Raw genomic sequence first — 17755 nt, 5'->3', positions numbered from 1 at the left:
CAACACATTTATATGTTTCCCCTTAAACCACTCAAGTGTTGCTTTAGCAGTGTGTTTGGGGGCATTGTCCTGCTGGAAGGTGAACCTCCGTCCTAGCCTCAAATCACACACAGAGTGGTACAGGTTGTGCTCAAAAATATCCCTGTCCATCTTTCCCTCAACTCTGACCCGTTTCCCAGTCCCGGCTGCCGAAAAACATCCCCACAGCATGATGCTGCCACCACCTTGTTTCATTGTGGGGATGGTGTTCTTTGGGTGATGTGATGTGTTGGCTTTGTGCCAGACAAGTGACGGACTGAACCATCACTGGGTCTGCAGTAGAAGCCTGAGGGCTAGCCTCCTTCCTACGGGCTATGGATACAGTACTATGGAGACCCCCACTCTGACCTATTTGGGTTAGAGTGAACTATAAACCATTATTTATTTGTCCAGTTTATAGTCCACATCTTTCCTTTTCCCCATTAAAGTTGCATGGTGTGAATCCATAAATGCAATAAGGGTTAACTCTGCTCTGAGACTCCCAATGAATGTGTTCGTTTATTTGTCCCTTTGTTCTATTCTGTTAGCGATGGGATTAAGAAGTAGCCGACTCTGGTGTAGAGAAGTAGATCATCCTATGATACACTCAGGAGATAATCCCATCCCATGGGTCTCCTCTCTCCTTATTGTTTCATCAAGACACTGTGGAGGGGATGTCTGTTTGCATGCTGATAATTTATTATTGAGTTATGCGGCATAAAGCTGGCAGCCACTGCAATTATATATAGATCCCTCTATATTGGAATTTCTTTATATCTAATGTTAAGATTTCCGAGTTGTTTCTCTAAAATCTGAACATTCTGTGATTACAGAAGTTCCTATTCCATCCATTCGGAGAAGGCGATTAGCGGAGGTGGTGGAGGTTGAGGAAGAGGAGGAGGAGGCCGGACCCTCCCAGCCTATTGAGTCACTCCCAACAGATGTGGGAGAAGTGAAAGAGGTGGAGGTGGAAAGTGCTGGACCCTCCAGCACTGCCCCTTCTCAGGACTCGGAGGAAGAGGAGGCGATCACCAGCCCCCGCCAGAAGGTTAAATATGTGCACATAGCAATATAATTATGTATCCATAACATGTACATAAACATTAAAAGGGCCAACAATGACGGGACAACATACACTATAGTAATACTGTCACGGATGGTGTTGCAGAAAACTGGAAGTTATAAATAAACATCCGACTGACTTGATCCCAAACTAAGAAACATATGGGTGAGCCCTATAAAACCCCTAGAGCTCTCCCTGACTGCTATGCCCATGCAAAGATCTTTATGATAGAGGATTGCATGCCCTCGTACCTAGACTGTGTGACACCTGAAAACCCTATAATAGTGAGGGGACATGACCACCGGCTCCCTGCACTTAATACGGAGGGAGTCAGGGTCACCTAGAATCAAGCCAGCATGGAAACACAAATAAAAGAAAAAGACTTATCTGAGGAACCAGCAGTTGCAGCATCTAGCAGTGAACACAATCCAGGAAGTAGTATAAACCGCAAAGTGAGGCAGTATGGGAGGGAATATAAAGGGAGGCAATCAGTGTAAATAGATGACAGCTGGGAGAAGGAAAAGAGATGACAAAGTGAAACCAAAACAAAGAACATCATGCAAGAGGTACAGAAGAACGTCTGCCAGAGCTTCTCAGAGAGCTGGCGGTGACAGTACCCCTCCCTCTACGAGTGGACTCCGGACACTCAGAGCCCACCTTCTCAGGATGGGACGAGTGGCCTTAATGTCCCCCACTGGGACCCACATCCTCTCCTCAGGACCATAACCCTCCCAATGAACGAGGTACTGGGATAATGCGAGAATCCACAATTCTAGAGACCTGAAATTCAAGATTACCATCAACAACAGTCGGAGGAGGCGGCAAAAAGGAGGGTACAGTGGGTTGGACATACGGTTTTAATAGGGACCTGTGAAAAATATTATGGATATTCCAAGTCTGAGGAAGATCAAGACGGAAGGCAACGGGATTGATGACGGACAAGATCTTGTAAGGCCCAATAAACTTAGGACCCAACTTCCAGGAGGGAACCTTCAGTTTGATATTCTTTGTAGACAACCACACCAGATCACCCACATTCAGGTCTGGACCAGGCACACGTCTCTTATCCGCCACACGCTTATATCTCTCACTCATCCTCTTCAGATTACCCTGAATCTTTTGCCAAATAAATGACAAAGACGAGGAAAATCTCTCCTCATCAGGTAAACCAGAAGACCCCTCTCCAGAGAATGTCCCAAACTGCGGATGAAACCCATATGCACCAAAAAATGGTGACTCCTGGCGACGGTTATTTAAAGCAAACTCAGTAGGGGACAAAAAAGAACACCAATCCTCCTGATTCTCTGCCACAAAACAGCGCAGATATGTCTCCAGATTCTGATTGACGCGTTCGGTCTGGCCATTCGACTGTGGGTGAAAAGCAGAAGAGAACGACAACTGAACCCCCAAGCGAGAACAGAAGGCCTTCCAGAATCTGGAAACAAACTGCGTGCCCCTATCAGAAACTATGTCTGAAGGAATGCCATGCAATTTGACAATGTGATCAACAAATGCTTGCGCCAGCGTTTTAGCATTGGGTAACCCAGGAAAGGGAATGAAATGCGCCATTTTGCTAAAACGGTCCACTACTACCAGAATCACAGTCTTCCCCGAGGAATGAGCCAGCAGGTCCGTAATGAAGTCCATGGACAGATGCGTCCAAGGACGGGAAGGAATGGGTAATGGGAGGAGAGAACCCGATGGCCTTGAATGAGGGACCTTGGCACGAGCGCAGGTCTCGCAGGCTGCCACAAAACCCTCAACCGTCTTACGAAGAGCCGGCCACCAGAATCTCCGAGCAATGAGATCCACTGTGGCTCTACTCCCTGGGTGCCCAGCAAGGACAGTATCGTGGTGCTCCTTAAAAAACCTTGTGTCGTAAAGCGAGAGGCACAAACAACCTCCCAGGAGGACAAAGATCAGGAGCCTCTGCCTGGGCTTCCTGAACCTCTGCCTCCAAATCAGAATAAAGAGCAGAGACGACCACCCCTTCAGCCAAAATGGGACCCGGGTCTTCAAAGTTCCCCCCTCCCGGAAAACAACGTGACAGGGCATCAGCCTTCACATTTTTAACCCCAGGGCGGAACGTGACAACAAAATTAAACCTAGAAAAGAATAAAGACCATCTGGCCTGTCTCGGGTTCAGATGCTTGGCTGATTCCAAGTAGGCCAGATTCTTATGGTCGGTAAACACGGTAATAGGGTGTCTGGCTCCCTCTAGCCAATGGCGCCATTCCTCAAAAGCTAATTTGATGGCCAACAACTCCCTATCTCCCACATCGTAATTTCTCTCTGCGGAGGAGAGTTTCCTTGAGAGAAAGGCACACGGTCGCCATTTGGCAGGAGAGGGACCCTGAGACAAGACCGCACCCACACCCACCTCAGAAGCGTCCACCTCAACAATGAAAGGCAGAGAGACATCAGGTTGTACCAAGATGGGAGCGGAAGCAAAACTCTCTTTGATACTAGAAAAGGCCTTAAGCGCATCTACCGACCAGGAGGAAAAATCTACCCAATTTTTAGTCATATCAGTGAGTGGCTTAATAACAGAGGAATAATTCAAAATGAACTTCCTGTAATAATTGGCAAAACCCAAAAACCGCATCAGCGCCTTCTGATTCTCAGGAAGCTCCCAATCAAGCACAGCGCGGACCTTCTCGGGGTCCATGCGAAAACCAGAAGCGGAGAGAAGAAAACCCAGAAATTGAATATCTGTAACCGCAAACACACATTTTTCCAGTTTAGCGTACAATTTATTCTCCCGCAGAATGAGCAAGACCTGACGTAGGTGGTCCCTATGAGTTTTGAAATCAGGAGAAAAAATCAAAATGTCATCTAGATACACCAGTACAAATTTCCCCATCAAATGACAAAAAATTCTGTTCACAAAATGCTGGAAGACGGCTGGAGCATTCATCAGACCAAAGGGCATAACCAAATTCTCGAAATGGCCCTCAGGGGTATTGAAGGTCGTCTTCCATTCGTCCCCTTCCCTGACCCTGACTAGGTTGTATGCCCCTCTTAAATCCAACTTAGAAAAAACTTTAGCCCCAACAATCTGGTTAAACAGGTCCGGGATCAGAGGAAGCGGATAAGGGTCACGAATTGTGATACAGTTCAGCTCCCTGAAATCCAGACATGGTCTTAAAGAACCATCTTTTTTCTTAACAAAAAAAAACAAAACAGCGGCAACAGGTGACTTCGAGGGTCGGATGTGTCCCTTTCTCAGGCTCTCAGAGATATAAGTACACATAGCGACTCTTTCAGGTTGGGAGAGATTATATAAACGTGATTTTGGCAACTTGGCGCCTGGGATGAGATTAATAGGGCAATCGTACTCCCGGTGAGGGGGCAGCTCCTGGACACCACTCTCTGAAAACACATCCGAAAATTCTGAGAGAAAAGATGGTACAGTCTTGGTAGAAACCTCTGAAAGAGACGCCGTGAGGCAAATCTCTCTACAAAAGTCACTCCAACCATTTATTTGCCTTGCTTGCCAATCAATGGTGGGGTTATGTTTAGTGAGCCAGGGTAGCCCCAACACTAGAGGAGTAGGTAATCCGCTTAGGACGAAACATGACATATCCTCAACATGAGCATCAGCCACAGTCAAACGGATATTGTGAACTATGCCCTTTAACGATTTTTGAGAAAGTGGAGCGGAATCGATAGCAAAAACAGGTATATCCTTTCCCAAAGTGCATACCTGGAAACCATGTGTTATAGCAAATTGATTATCAATGAGATTGACAGCTGCTCCACTATCTACAAAAATCTCACAAACAATGTTCTTGCTATCTAGCGCCACCCTGGCAGGTAGGACAAAACGGGAACTACAAGCAAATGGCAAACCTTCAATTTCCACATCAACCTTGCCAATAGTAATAGATGGAAAGTTTTTAGAGGTTTTTTTTTCTTTTTGTTTCTTTATTACCCTCAGAAAACTCCCTGAATCTCCTAGAGGGGCAAACATTTGCCAAATGATTTATACCCCCACAACAGAAACAAACCCTCCTCTGAGAGCTGAATCCTCTACTATCAGAGGCAAGCAAACCCAGCTGCATGGCCTCCTCCTCAGAGGGGATTGAGAGAGACTGAGGCCCCTGCGCACTGAATGAGACCGCCCTACTGTCCTTGGACTGAATATGTCAGGAAGGAGTGGTCTCTCCTCTCTCTCTAAGACGCCTGTCAATACGAACAGCTAGAGACATGGCAGACTCCAACGAGGCAGGTCTCTTTAATGAAAGGCAAATGCATCTTTCAATCCCTCCGAAAGACCATGGCAAGCAGAGAGCAGCATCATTCCAACCAGTATCAGCTGCCCATCTCCGAAATTCTGAACAATATATCTCTACGGACTGTTTACCCTGGCATAAAAGACGCAGCTTAGATTCAGCCAGAGCAATACGATCCGGGTCATCATATATCTGCCCCAGGGCTACAAAAAATTCATCCCCCGATCGGAGGGGCCGTGCCCCCACCGGCAGCAAAAAGGCCCAAGCCTGAGCGTTATTCCTGAGCAGCGAGATGATGATCCACACCCTCTGCTCCTCATCACCAGAGGAATGGGGAAGTAGGCGAAAATGAAGTTTGCAAGCCTCTCTAAAACGAACAAATTCTCACTACCCCCGGAGAACGTATCTGGAAGCGAGATCTTAGGCTCGGAACAAACTCCATGAACGCAAGCAGAACCGGTCACCTGTACCTGAGACACAGTTTTACAGAGATCTGCTACCTCCAGTGAAAGACCCTGCAAGCGGTCAATCAAGGCTGAAACCGGATCCATGCTTAAGACGGTATTGGCGGTTTATAATGTCACGGATGGTGTTGCAGAAAACTGGAAATTATAAATAAACATCCGACTGACTTGATCCCAAACTAAGGAACATATGGGTGAGCCCTATAAAACCCCTAGAGCTCTCCCTGACTGCTATGCCCATGCAAAGATCTTTATGATAGAGGATTGCATGCCCTCGTACCTAGACTGTGTGACACCTGAAAACCCTATAATAGTGAGGGGACACGACCACCGGCTCCCTGCACTTAATACGGAGTGAGTCAGGGTCACCTAGAATCAAGCCAGCACGGAAACACAAATAAAGGAAAAATACTCATCTGAGGAACCAGCAGTTGCAGCATCTAGCTGTGAACACAATCCAGGAAGTAGTATAAACCGCAAAGTGAGGCAGTATGGGAGGGGATATAAAGGGACTCAAGGGAGGCAATCAGTGTAAATAGATGACAGCTGGGAGAAGGAAAAGAGATGACAAAGTGAAACCAAAACAAAGAACATCATGCAAGAGGTACATAAGAACGTCTGCCAGAGCTTCTCAGAGAGCTGGCGGTGACAAATACAAAAAAAGAACACTGGACAATAACTCTTTAATCCACATTAAAACCATTAACTTAAATAAATAATATTAAACTCTATTGAACTATCACTAACTAACAAACAAAATAAAATTATACTGTACTGAAATATCACAAACTAATAAACTATATAATCATCATAAATATCACTAACTAACCTATTGAGATTTAAATCGTCAATGTGTATAAAGAAAAAAAAAATGGACAAAGAGACATGTTTTGTACCGCAGTGTACATATCAATCATCTCTAGAAAAATATCCTATGACCTAACCCCTCGGATGAACACTGTAAAAATAAAAAAATAGAAACAATTAAAAAATAATAATAATTTTGTCACCTAACATCACTAAAAGTGCAACACCAAGTTATCAAAAAAGGCATATGCCCCACAAAATAGTACCAATCTCTCATTTCATTTTGGCCAAAAATTAGACCCTACCATTAGACAATCGCTGAATAAAAAGAATATGGCTCTCAAACTATGGAGACATTAAAACATGAATAGTTTTTGGTTCAACAATGCTTTTATTGTGTAAAACAGAAATAACTAAAAAAAGGAAACATATTAGGTCTTGCTGCATCTGTAACAACCAGCTGTATAAAAATATCATACCAAGTAAGGCTACTTTCACACTTGCGTTCGGAGCGGATCCGTCTGGTGTCTGCACAGACGGATCCGCTCCTATAATGCAAACGCTTGCATCCGTTCAGAACGGATCCGCCTGCATAACAACAGTTTTATTCAGATCTGATTTTTCACTTCGTGAAAACTCAGATCCGACAGTATATTCTAACACAGAGGCGTTCCCATGGTGATGGGGACACTTCAAGTTAGAATATACTAAAAGAACTGTGTACATGACTGCCCCCTGCTGCCTGGCAGCACCCGATCTCTTACAGGGGGCTGTGATCTGCAAAATTAACCACTCAGGTGCCGTACCCCCCCTCCCTCCCCTGTATTTAACTCATTGGTGGCCAGTGCGGCCCCCCCTCCCTCCCTTGTATTTAACTCATTGGTGGCCAGTGCACCCCCCCTCCCTCCCCTGTATTTAACTCACGCTACTGCAGTCCTGGCTGCCATGGTTACTTAGCAATTTTAGAAGCATTATACTTACCTGCGATGTCTGTGACCGGCCGGGTGCTCCTCCTACTGGTAAGTGAAAGGTCTGTGCTGTAAGCAATGCGCCGCACAGACCTTTCACTTACCAGTAGGAGGAGCGCCCGGCCGGGCACAGACGGTAGCAGTGGAAAAGGAGAAGTCAGCCGAGGAGGAGAGGGAGGAACGTGTAGGAGGAGGAGGAGAAGAAGAGGCAGGCCTGCATGCAATCCGTGGTGGTAACACCAAATCTACACGGGTGCCACGGGTTGAATGCTTGACGGCCGTCAGAAGGTTCACCCAGTGGGCAGTAAAAGTTATGTTCCTTCCCTGCCCGTGTTTGCTAGACCACGTGTCTGTTGTCAGATGTATCTTGGCACCGACACTGTGTGCCAGAGATACATTCACTTGCCGCTGAACGTGGCTCTGGGATGCCCTTCTGGGAGAAATATTTCTTTCCTGGGACCTTCCATTGCGGTGTTCCAATGGCCAGAAATTTTCTAAAGGCCTCCGAGTCCACCAGTTTATAGGGCAGTAGTTGGCGGGCTAGCAGTTCCGACAAGCCAGCGGTCAACCGTGGCGCATGAGGGTTCTGGCGTTATCATCTTTTTACGCTCAAACATTTGGGCCATGGAAGACTGCCTTTTGCCACATAAACGTGAGGACGGCATGGTGGAAGGTGGAGTGGAGGACAATTGGAAGGAGAGAGGAGAAGGAGAAGGAGAAGAGGCTGGACGGTGAGCGTCTGAAGTGTCGCTTTGTGGGTTCTGATGGAGTTGCTCCCTCTGGGCTCGGTGATGGGAGGCCAGGTGCCTTCTTAGGGCGGTCGTCCCTAGCTGAGTGTTGGGCTTACCGCGACTTATGCGTTGACAGCACAGGCAGCAGATGGCAACACTACAGGGAGTGCAGAATTATTAGGCAAATGAGTATTTTGACCACATCATCCTCTTTATGCATGTTGTCTTACTCCAAGCTGTATAGGCTCGAAAGCCTACTACCAATTAAGCATATTAGGTGATGTGCATCTCTGTAATGAGAAGGGGTGTGGTCTAATGACATCAACACCCTATATTAGGTGTGCATAATTATTAGGCAACTTCCTTTCCTTTGCCAAAATGGGTCAAAAGAAGGACTTGACAGGCTCAGAAAAGTCAAAAATAGTGAGATATCTTGCAGAGGGATGCAGCACTCTTAAAATTGCAAAGCTTCTGAAGCGTGATCATCGAACAATCAAGCGTTTCATTCAAAATAGTCAACAGGGTCGCAAGAAGCGTGTGGAAAAACCAAGGCGCAAAATAACTGCCCATGAACTGAGAAAAGTCAAGCGTGCAGCTGCCAAGATGCCACTTGCCACCAGTTTGGCCATATTTCAGAGCTGCAACATCACTGGAGTGCCCAAAAGTAGAGTTGAGCGAACACCTGGATGTTCGGGTTCGAGAAGTTCGGCTGAACTTCCCGGAAATGTTCGGGTTCGGGATCCGAACCCGATCCGAACTTCGTCCCGAACCCGAACCCCATTGAAGTCAATGGGGACCTGAACTTTTGGGCACTAAAAAGGCTGTAAAACAGCCCAGGAAAGAGATAGAGGGCTGCAAAAGGCAGCAACATGTAGGTAAATCCCCTGCAAACAAATGTGGATAGGGAAATTAATTAAAATTAAAATTAAAAAAATAAAAATGAACCAATATCAATTGGACAGAGGTCCCATAGCAGAGAATCTGGGTTCACGTCAGCAGAGAATCAGTCTCTTCATGCCATAGCAAAGAATCTGGCTTCATGTCAGCAGAGAATCAGTCTCTTCATGCCATAGCAGAGAATCTGGCTTCATGTCAGCGCAGAATCTGTCTTCATGTCATAGCAGAGAATCAGGCTTCACGTCACCCACCACTGGAACAGGCCACTGTCACACATTTAGGCCCCGGCACCCAGGCAGAGGAGAGAGGTCCCGTAACAGAGAATCTGGCCTTATGTCAGCGCAGAATCTGTCTTCATGTCATAGCAGAGAATCAGGCTTCACGTCACCCACCACTGGAACAGGCCACTGTCACACATTTAGGCCCCGGCACCCAGGCAGAGGAGAGAGGTCCCGTAACAGAGAATCTGGCCTTATGTCAGCACAGAATCTGTCTTCATGTCATAGCAGAGAATCAGGCTTCACGTCACCCACCACTGGAACACTAGCGTGTGTCTTAGGTTTTTCTGAATGACACTATCACTAGCTTCAATGTAAGATATTCTTTTTGGGATAGATTTCAAGCAGGCCTCAAATACCAGAAACTAGTTATTTTGAGAATGGCAAATTTGGGAATGCTTTTTCAACCCAGAACAAAAAGTCTGCTTTTACGGTCACTACAAATAACTTGACCAGCTAAAACAGTGCAGATTTGGTTGAATAGAGATGTGAGACCTGTTTTTTTTTTGCGCTGTGTGACAGGTATAGGTTTAATCACAGAATCACACTTCTATCAGCACGCTAGCGTGTGTCTTAGGTTTTTCTGAATGACACTATCAATACCTTCAATGTAAGATTTTCTTTTTGGGATAGATTTCAAGTAGGCCTCAAATACCAGAAACTAGTTATTTTGAGAATGGCAAATTTGGGAATGCTTTTTCAACCCAGAACAAAAAGTGTGCTTTTACGGTTACTACAAATAACTTGACCAGCTAAAACAGTACAGATTTGGTTGAATAGAAATGTCAGGTCTATTTTTTAGGCGCTGGGTGACAGGCTCAACTTGCCCCTGATGTAATATATGGCCAAAAAATAACCACACTGTTGATGGTTAAATGCACTTGGGTGACACAGGCTCAGCCTGCACCAGATGTAGTATATGGCCAAAAAATAATCAGACTGTTGATGGTTAAATGCACTTGGGTGACACAGGCTCAGCCTGCACCAGATGTAGTATATGGCCAAAAAATAACCACACTGTTGATGGTTAAATGCACTTGGGTGACACAGGCTCAGCCTGCAGCTGATGTAGTATATGGCCAAAAAATAACCAGACTGTTGATGGTTAAATGCACTTCGGTGACACAGGCTCAGCCTGCAGCTGATGTAGGATATAGCACAAAATAACCACACTATCGATGGTTAAATACACTTGGTGATAGCTCGTGCTGGCGCACCACAAGTCACAAAATGGCCGCCGATCACCCCAGAAAAAAAGTGATCTAAAAACGCTCTGGGCAGCCTCAAAAAAGTGAGCAAGTCAATAATAGCACTTCAATGATCCACAGCTGCAGATCGATCACAGAATGAAGTCTTTTGGAGGAGTTAATCTGCCTAATCTCGCCCTAACGTCGCAGCTGCAACCTCTCCCTATACTGATCATAGCAGAGTGACGTGCGGCGCTACGTGACTCCAGCTTAAATAGAGGCTGGGTCACATGGTGCACTGGCCAATCACAGCCATGCCAATAGTAGGCATGGCTGTGATGGCCTCTTGGGCCAAGTAGTATGACGCTTGTTGATTGGCTGCTTTGCAGCCTTTCAAAAAGCGCCAAGAAAGCGCCGAACACCGAACCCGAACCCGGACTTTTACGAAAATGTTCGGGTTCGGGTCCGTGTCACGGACACCCCAAAATTCGGTACGAACCCGAACTATACAGTTCGGGTTCGCTCATCCCTACCCAAAAGCACAAGGTGTGCAATACTCAGAGACATGCCCAAGGTAAGAAAGGCTGAAAGACGATCACCACTGAACAAGACACACAAGCTGAAACGTCAAGACTGGGTCAAGAAATATCTGAAGACTGATTTTTCTAAGGTTTTATGGACTGATGAACTGAGAGTGAGTCTTGATGGGCCAGATGGATGGGCCCGTGGCTGGATTGGTAAAGGGCAGAGAGCTCCAGTCCGACTCAGACGCCAGCAAGGTGGAGGTGGAGTACTGGTTTGGGCTGGTATCATCAAAGATGAGCTTGTGGGGCCTTTTCGGGTTGAGGATGGAGTCAAGCTCAACTCCCAGTCCTACTGCCAGTTTCTGGAAGACACCTTCTTCAAGCAGTGGTACAGGAAGAAGTCTGCATCCTTCAAGAAAAACATGATTTTCATGCAGGACAATGCTCCATCACACGCGTCCAAGTTCTCCACAGCGTGGCTGGCAAGAAAGGGTATAAAAGAAGAAAATCTAATGACATGGCCTCCTTGTTCACCTGATCTGAACCCCATTGAGAACCTGTGGCCCATTATCAAATGTGAGATTTACAAGGAGGGAAAACAGTACACCTCTCTGAACAGTGTCTGGGAGGCTGTGGTTGCTGCTGCACGCAATGTTGATGGTGAACAGATCAAAACACTGACAGAATCCATGGATTCTTGCAAAGAAAGGTGGCTATATTGGTCACTGATTTGTTTTTGTTTTGTTTTTGAATGTCAGAAATGTATATTTGTGAATGTTGAGATGTTATATTGGTTTCACTGGTAAAAATAAATAATTGAAATGGGTATATATTTGTTTTTTGTTAAGTTGCCTAATAATTATGCACAGTAATAGTCACCTGCACACACAGATATCCCCTAAAATAGCTAAAACTAAAAACAAACTAAAAACTACTTCCAAAAATATTCAGCTTTGATATTAATGAGTTTTTTGGGTTCATTGAGAACATGGTTGTTCAATAATAAAATTAATCCTCAAAAATACAACTTGCCTAATAATTCTGCACTCCCTGTATTGTCAGCAGCGGACACGTTAAAAAAAGCCCACACTGCGGAGCCATGTGCTGGCATCCTGGGAGCGCCAGATGTGACCGTGCATGGTAGATGGCTCGCTCCTGATACATTAGCAGTCTGCTTTTTGCCTCCTGTGCAATGTAAGTTCTGCCTGCTTCTCCTCCCTATCTGCTGGTCCATCTCTCCCTCTGAACTCCCCTCCTCTTCCTCTCTTGTGGGCACCCACGTGACGTCCATAGACACGTCATCATCGACATCACCTTCCCCACCACTAACATTAGAGATCTCAGAGTAGGCAGTAACAGCGGGGACCAACCTCCTTGGGCTGATCTGGGTACCGTCGTCAGACTACTGAGTGGCGGCCGTTGCTACCTCCTCTTCCTGCTCCGATGCCAAGAATGGCAGCGCATCGGAAATGTCTTGTAATGGATCGGAAAATAATTCATGTGACTCAGGCGGAGGGTATATGGTGGTGGTGGTGTTGGTGTTGGTGGTGGTGTCTTTGGGGGCGCACACAGCAGAGAGTGAAGAGGGTGCAGATAGAGAGGATGAGGAGGGTGCAAAAGCGGAAGGCTGAGTCAGCCACTCAACCAAGTCTGGTGCGTCCTTTGACGTAATCGCACACAACTTCTGCAACTTTCCACTTAGGCTCCGGCCTGGTGGTCCTGCAAGACCTCTACCACCCCTGCGGAAGGGCCTGCCTCTTCCTCTGCCTGTCATTTTTTAAATGACCCTGTGACAAAAGTCTCTAGAGAAGTGCAGTGTTTGTGGAAGAAGGTATATAACACCCCGCTTCAATCAGTCGTTTTGGGGGGGGACTGGTATATCACACCCGTTATAATAATTTTTTTCCAGTACCGTTAGTCACTGTGTGTAGCAGAGGGAACGCAGAAAAACAGTAAACAAATGCTGCAGTAAACAAATAGACTATTATGAAAGTATATTTATATATAACAACCCACTTAAATCTGTCGTTTAAGGGTGCGACTGGTATATCACACCAGTTATAATAATTTTTTTCTAGAACCGTTAGTCACTGTGTGTAGCAGAGGGAACGCAGTAAAACAGCAAACAAATGCTGCAGTACCCAAATGCACTATTATGAAAGTATATTAGTATATAACACCCCGCTTCAATCTGTCATCTGTCGTTTTGGGGGGCGACTGGTATATCACACCAGTTATAATAATTTTTTACAGTACCGTTTGTCACTGTGTGTAGCAGAGGGAACACACAACACAGCAAGCAAATGCTGCAGTACCCAAATACACTATAAAGAAAGTATATTGGTATATAACACACCGCTTCAATCTGTCGTTTTTGGGGGCGACTGGTATATCACACCAGTTGTAATTATTTTTTCTAATTGTGTTTGTCACTCTTTGTAGTTGCAGTATCACTGCAGAACCGCTCACCAGTCACAATGCTGCACAATACAAATCCACTATAATATGCTTTCTATGTTAGAAAGTATTTTGCAAGTGTATTACACCCCTATGTACTGCATACCTATCAATAGTACACCTATACCAGTCCTTAAAAGGACTTTTGTGGACCTATTAGCTAGCGATTTGTGACCCTAACAGTCTGTCCTTGCTCCGCACAGCAACCTCTCCCTACACTGACAAAAGACAGAATGTAAAATGGCAGCCAGATCAGGTCTATTTATAAGGTAGGGGGTATGTCCATGTGCTAAAACGTTTCAATTGGCTGTCCTATTTCACCTGATGGATGTGTCATGGGTCAAAGTTCTTCACAATGTAAAAGAATACGGCGGGCGCGAATATCACCATATGTTCGCACGTACAGCGAATCGCGAACGAGCAAAGTTCGCCGCGAACCGACCGCCGGGCGAACCGCAAGGCTATCACTACTAAGGGGTGTGATATACTTATAATATACTTTCTAACATAGAAAGTATATTATAGTGCATTTGTATTGTGCAGCAGTTGTTTGTGGTTCTGCTGCGATACCGCAGCTATATAGAGGGACAAACACTTTTGGAAAAAACTAATTGCAACTGGTATGATATACCTGTTGCTCCAAAAAAAACAGCTTGAGGGGTGCAATATACCTGCATCCACAAAATACTGAATGAGGGATGCAATATACCTGCTTCCACAAAATATTGCTTGAGGGGTGCAATATACCTGCTTCCACAAAATACTGATTAAGGGTTTTTTATATACCTCCTTCCACAAAATACTGATTAAGGGGTGCGATATACCTGCTTCCACAAAATATTGATTAAAGGGTTTTATATACCTGTTTCAACAAAATACTGATTGGGGGTGCGATAAACATGCTTCCACAAAATACTCATTAAGGGGTTTGATATACCTGCTTCCACAAAATACAGATTGAGGCGTGCAATAGACCTGCTTCCACCAAATATTAATTAAGGGGTTCTATATTCCTGCTTCCACAAAATACTGATTAAGGGGATTGATATACATGCTTCCCAAAAATACTGATTGAGCGGTGAGGTAAGCCTGCTTCCGCAAAATACTGAATAAGGGGTTCTATATAGCTGTTTCCACAAAATACAGATTGAGGGTTGCGATATTCCTGCTTCCACCAAATATTGATTAACCGCCTCCGGACCGCCTAACGCAGGATCGCGTTCCGGAGGCGGCAGCTGCAGGCAGAGTCACGCATATACGCGTCATCTCGCGAGACGCGAGATTTCGCTCAAAGCCGGCCTGCGCATGCGCATCGCGGGCCGGCAAAAGTTAGAGGAGTATTTCGTCATGAACCTGCCAGCCAATGATCGTCGCTGGCAGGTTGATGATTTAAAAAAAATCAAATCACAAGCCATCTAACACCTTATATTTATAAATATAAGGTGTTAAATGGCTTCTCTGCTCCTCTGCTGGTCCTTTTGGTCGGTTGGTTCCAGCAGAGGAGCAGACATCACAGTGAGTACACACCAAACACTTCACTTAGCCCCAGATCACCCCCCATCACCCCAATTAACCCCTTGATCACCCCTGTCAATCACTACTGAAAGGGAAAAAAGTGATCAGTGTAAACTGTCACTTTTTTTTCCCACTAGTATTGACTGTTAGGTTTAGGATAGTTTAGGCCCCTTGGTTAGGTAGTTAGCGATCGTTTAGCGCCCAGCCCACCGCACCACAGTCACTTATTCGATGTTATAGTATCTGTAAGTGATCAAAACTAAGTGATCAAAACTGATCACAGTCAGATCTATAATAGTATTAGTGTCACCTTAGTTTGCCCTCCACCCAAAACGCAGTGTTTGCTCGATCAGGCCTGATCGGTCGCCCACATATGCGTTCACCCAAGCCCGCCCCGCCGCAGTGACAAAAAATATATATTTTTTTGATCACTGCACAATCACTTTACAAGCGCTGCGGCGATAAAAAAATCTGTTTTGATATTTTTTTTATCAATCGCAGCGGCCTACGGTACTTTGCTAGCCTCCCATTTATAAGACAGGCTTGCTTTTTTTCTTGGGTAGTCTCAGGGAATACCCCTAAATTTAGTAGTCCAAATGTCAAACAGGGGATATTCTTCTGAAGAGGCCTACAGGATTCTGACCCAGTCGGATGAGGAATGGGAACCCTCATCTGACGAATCTAGCGGGTCAGAATATGAACCTGTAGAAAGCAGTGGCAGTCTGACCCAAAGTTCGGACGAGGAGGTTGAGGTCCCTGATAGCACCAGGCGTACCCGGCCCCTTGTTGCTAGACCACAGGTTGCGCAGGATCCGCTTCAAGGGCAGCAGAGTGGGGCTGGCGCTGTCGGATTACGTGGTGAGGCATACACCAGCAGCGCAGCCCTCCCTGGACCTAGTACCAGCACTGCCGTACAACATGGTGAAGTGGCGAGCACCAGAAAGGGCAGTTGAAGCTGGTACGGTGGCACGTGCAATAGTTACCCCGTAGCAGACACCGCACAGACAGGCCCGTAGAGCCCCTAGAGTCCCTGAGGTGCTGGCAAACCCTGATTGGCAGTCCCCAACTTCAGCCGCACCTGTAGTTCCCCCTTTCACCGCCCAGTCTGGAGTTCGGGTTGAGACAGCTCAGATCGATTCGGCACTGGGATTTTTTGAGCTGTTCTTGACTGCGGAGCTCTTGGACTTAGTCGTGGCAGAAACAAATCGGTATGCTACTCAATTTATAGCCGCCAACCCGGGAAGCTATTATGCCCAGCCTTTCCGGTGGAAACCAGTCCAAGTTTCTGAATGAAATTTTTTTCTGGGCCTTCTCCTCAACATGGGTCTAACCAAAAAGCATGAATTGCGGTCATATTGGTCCACGAACCCAATTCATCACATGCCCATGTTCTCTGCTGCTATGTCCAGGGCACGTTTTGAGGCCATCCTGCGTTTCCTGCACTTTAGCGACAACACCACCTGCCGTCCCAGAGGCCACCCAGCTTTTGACCGGCTCCACAAAATTCGGCCCCTCATAGACCACTTCAACAACAAATTTGCAGATTTGTATACCCCTGAGCAAAAACATCTGCGTAGACGAGTCCCTTATACATTTTACCGGGCGCCTTGGCTTCAAACAATACATCCCAAGCAAGCGCGCCCGGTATGGGGTCAAATTGTATAAGCTCTGTGAAAGGGCCACAGGCTATACCCACAAATTTCAGATCTATGAGGGTAAAGATCAGACCCTGGAGCCGGTCGGTTGCCCTGACTACCTGGGGAGCAGTGGGAAGACAGTCTGGGACTTGGTGTCACCCTTATTTGGCAAGGGGTACCATCTTTATGTGGAAAATTTTTACACAAGTGTGCCTGGAATAAGGCGTGACACCACCGTTTTTTGTCCTGACTGTCCTGACCAGCCTGCCCTATGCATAGGGGAGTGTTTCCGCGAGTACCACACACAGGTACACTATTAGTGTAGGGATCGCGTGACACAGGACAGGCACACAGGGGTCTTAGGGCCCTTTCACACAGAGCTGCTACAAACCTCTCCTTTCACCTGGGACAAAGTGCATAATGTACTTCGCCACATCTCTGGGCGATTTGCGCTTTGCACATTGTCCCATGGGGAAGGTGAGGTGTGTCCTCTAAAGGTAAAAAACAAAAGACAAAAAAAAATCACAGGTAAGCAAAAAAGTTAATGTTCTGTTTCAAATGTTATATAAAGTTTATAAAAGTTGATGTTAATGCGTTGCTGCCTGTTTTTTTTTTTTTTTTTAGCTTCTAGGTGGACCAAGCGATCAACCAGCTGCAGCACTGATGTGCATTCTGACAGAAGCTGCTGTCAGATTACACAAAGTCGGTGTATGTGGCGCTGCAGGATGAGATTTCTCCTCTGCAGTAAAAAAGATACGTTTGCCGAGGCTTATGAGCTGAGGGGCGGTGTTCATATGCTTTGGCAAACACTTTGTATAAAAAAAAATAATTCTGGCAATGATTTATTCATCCACATCGATTGATGTGAATGGAGAAATCGGGTTTGCCTGGGCATACGAGCAAAAGTGGGTTTGGATTTTGGGCGGAGCTCCTATGTCCTGGCAGACGCCTTTCCCCTCTATTATATTTTTTTT

This window comes from Bufo bufo, chromosome 4 (genome assembly GCF_905171765.1).
Source record: "Bufo bufo chromosome 4, aBufBuf1.1, whole genome shotgun sequence".
Taxonomy (NCBI): Eukaryota; Metazoa; Chordata; class Amphibia; order Anura; family Bufonidae; genus Bufo; species Bufo bufo.
This window is presented reverse-complemented; position numbering follows the sequence as displayed.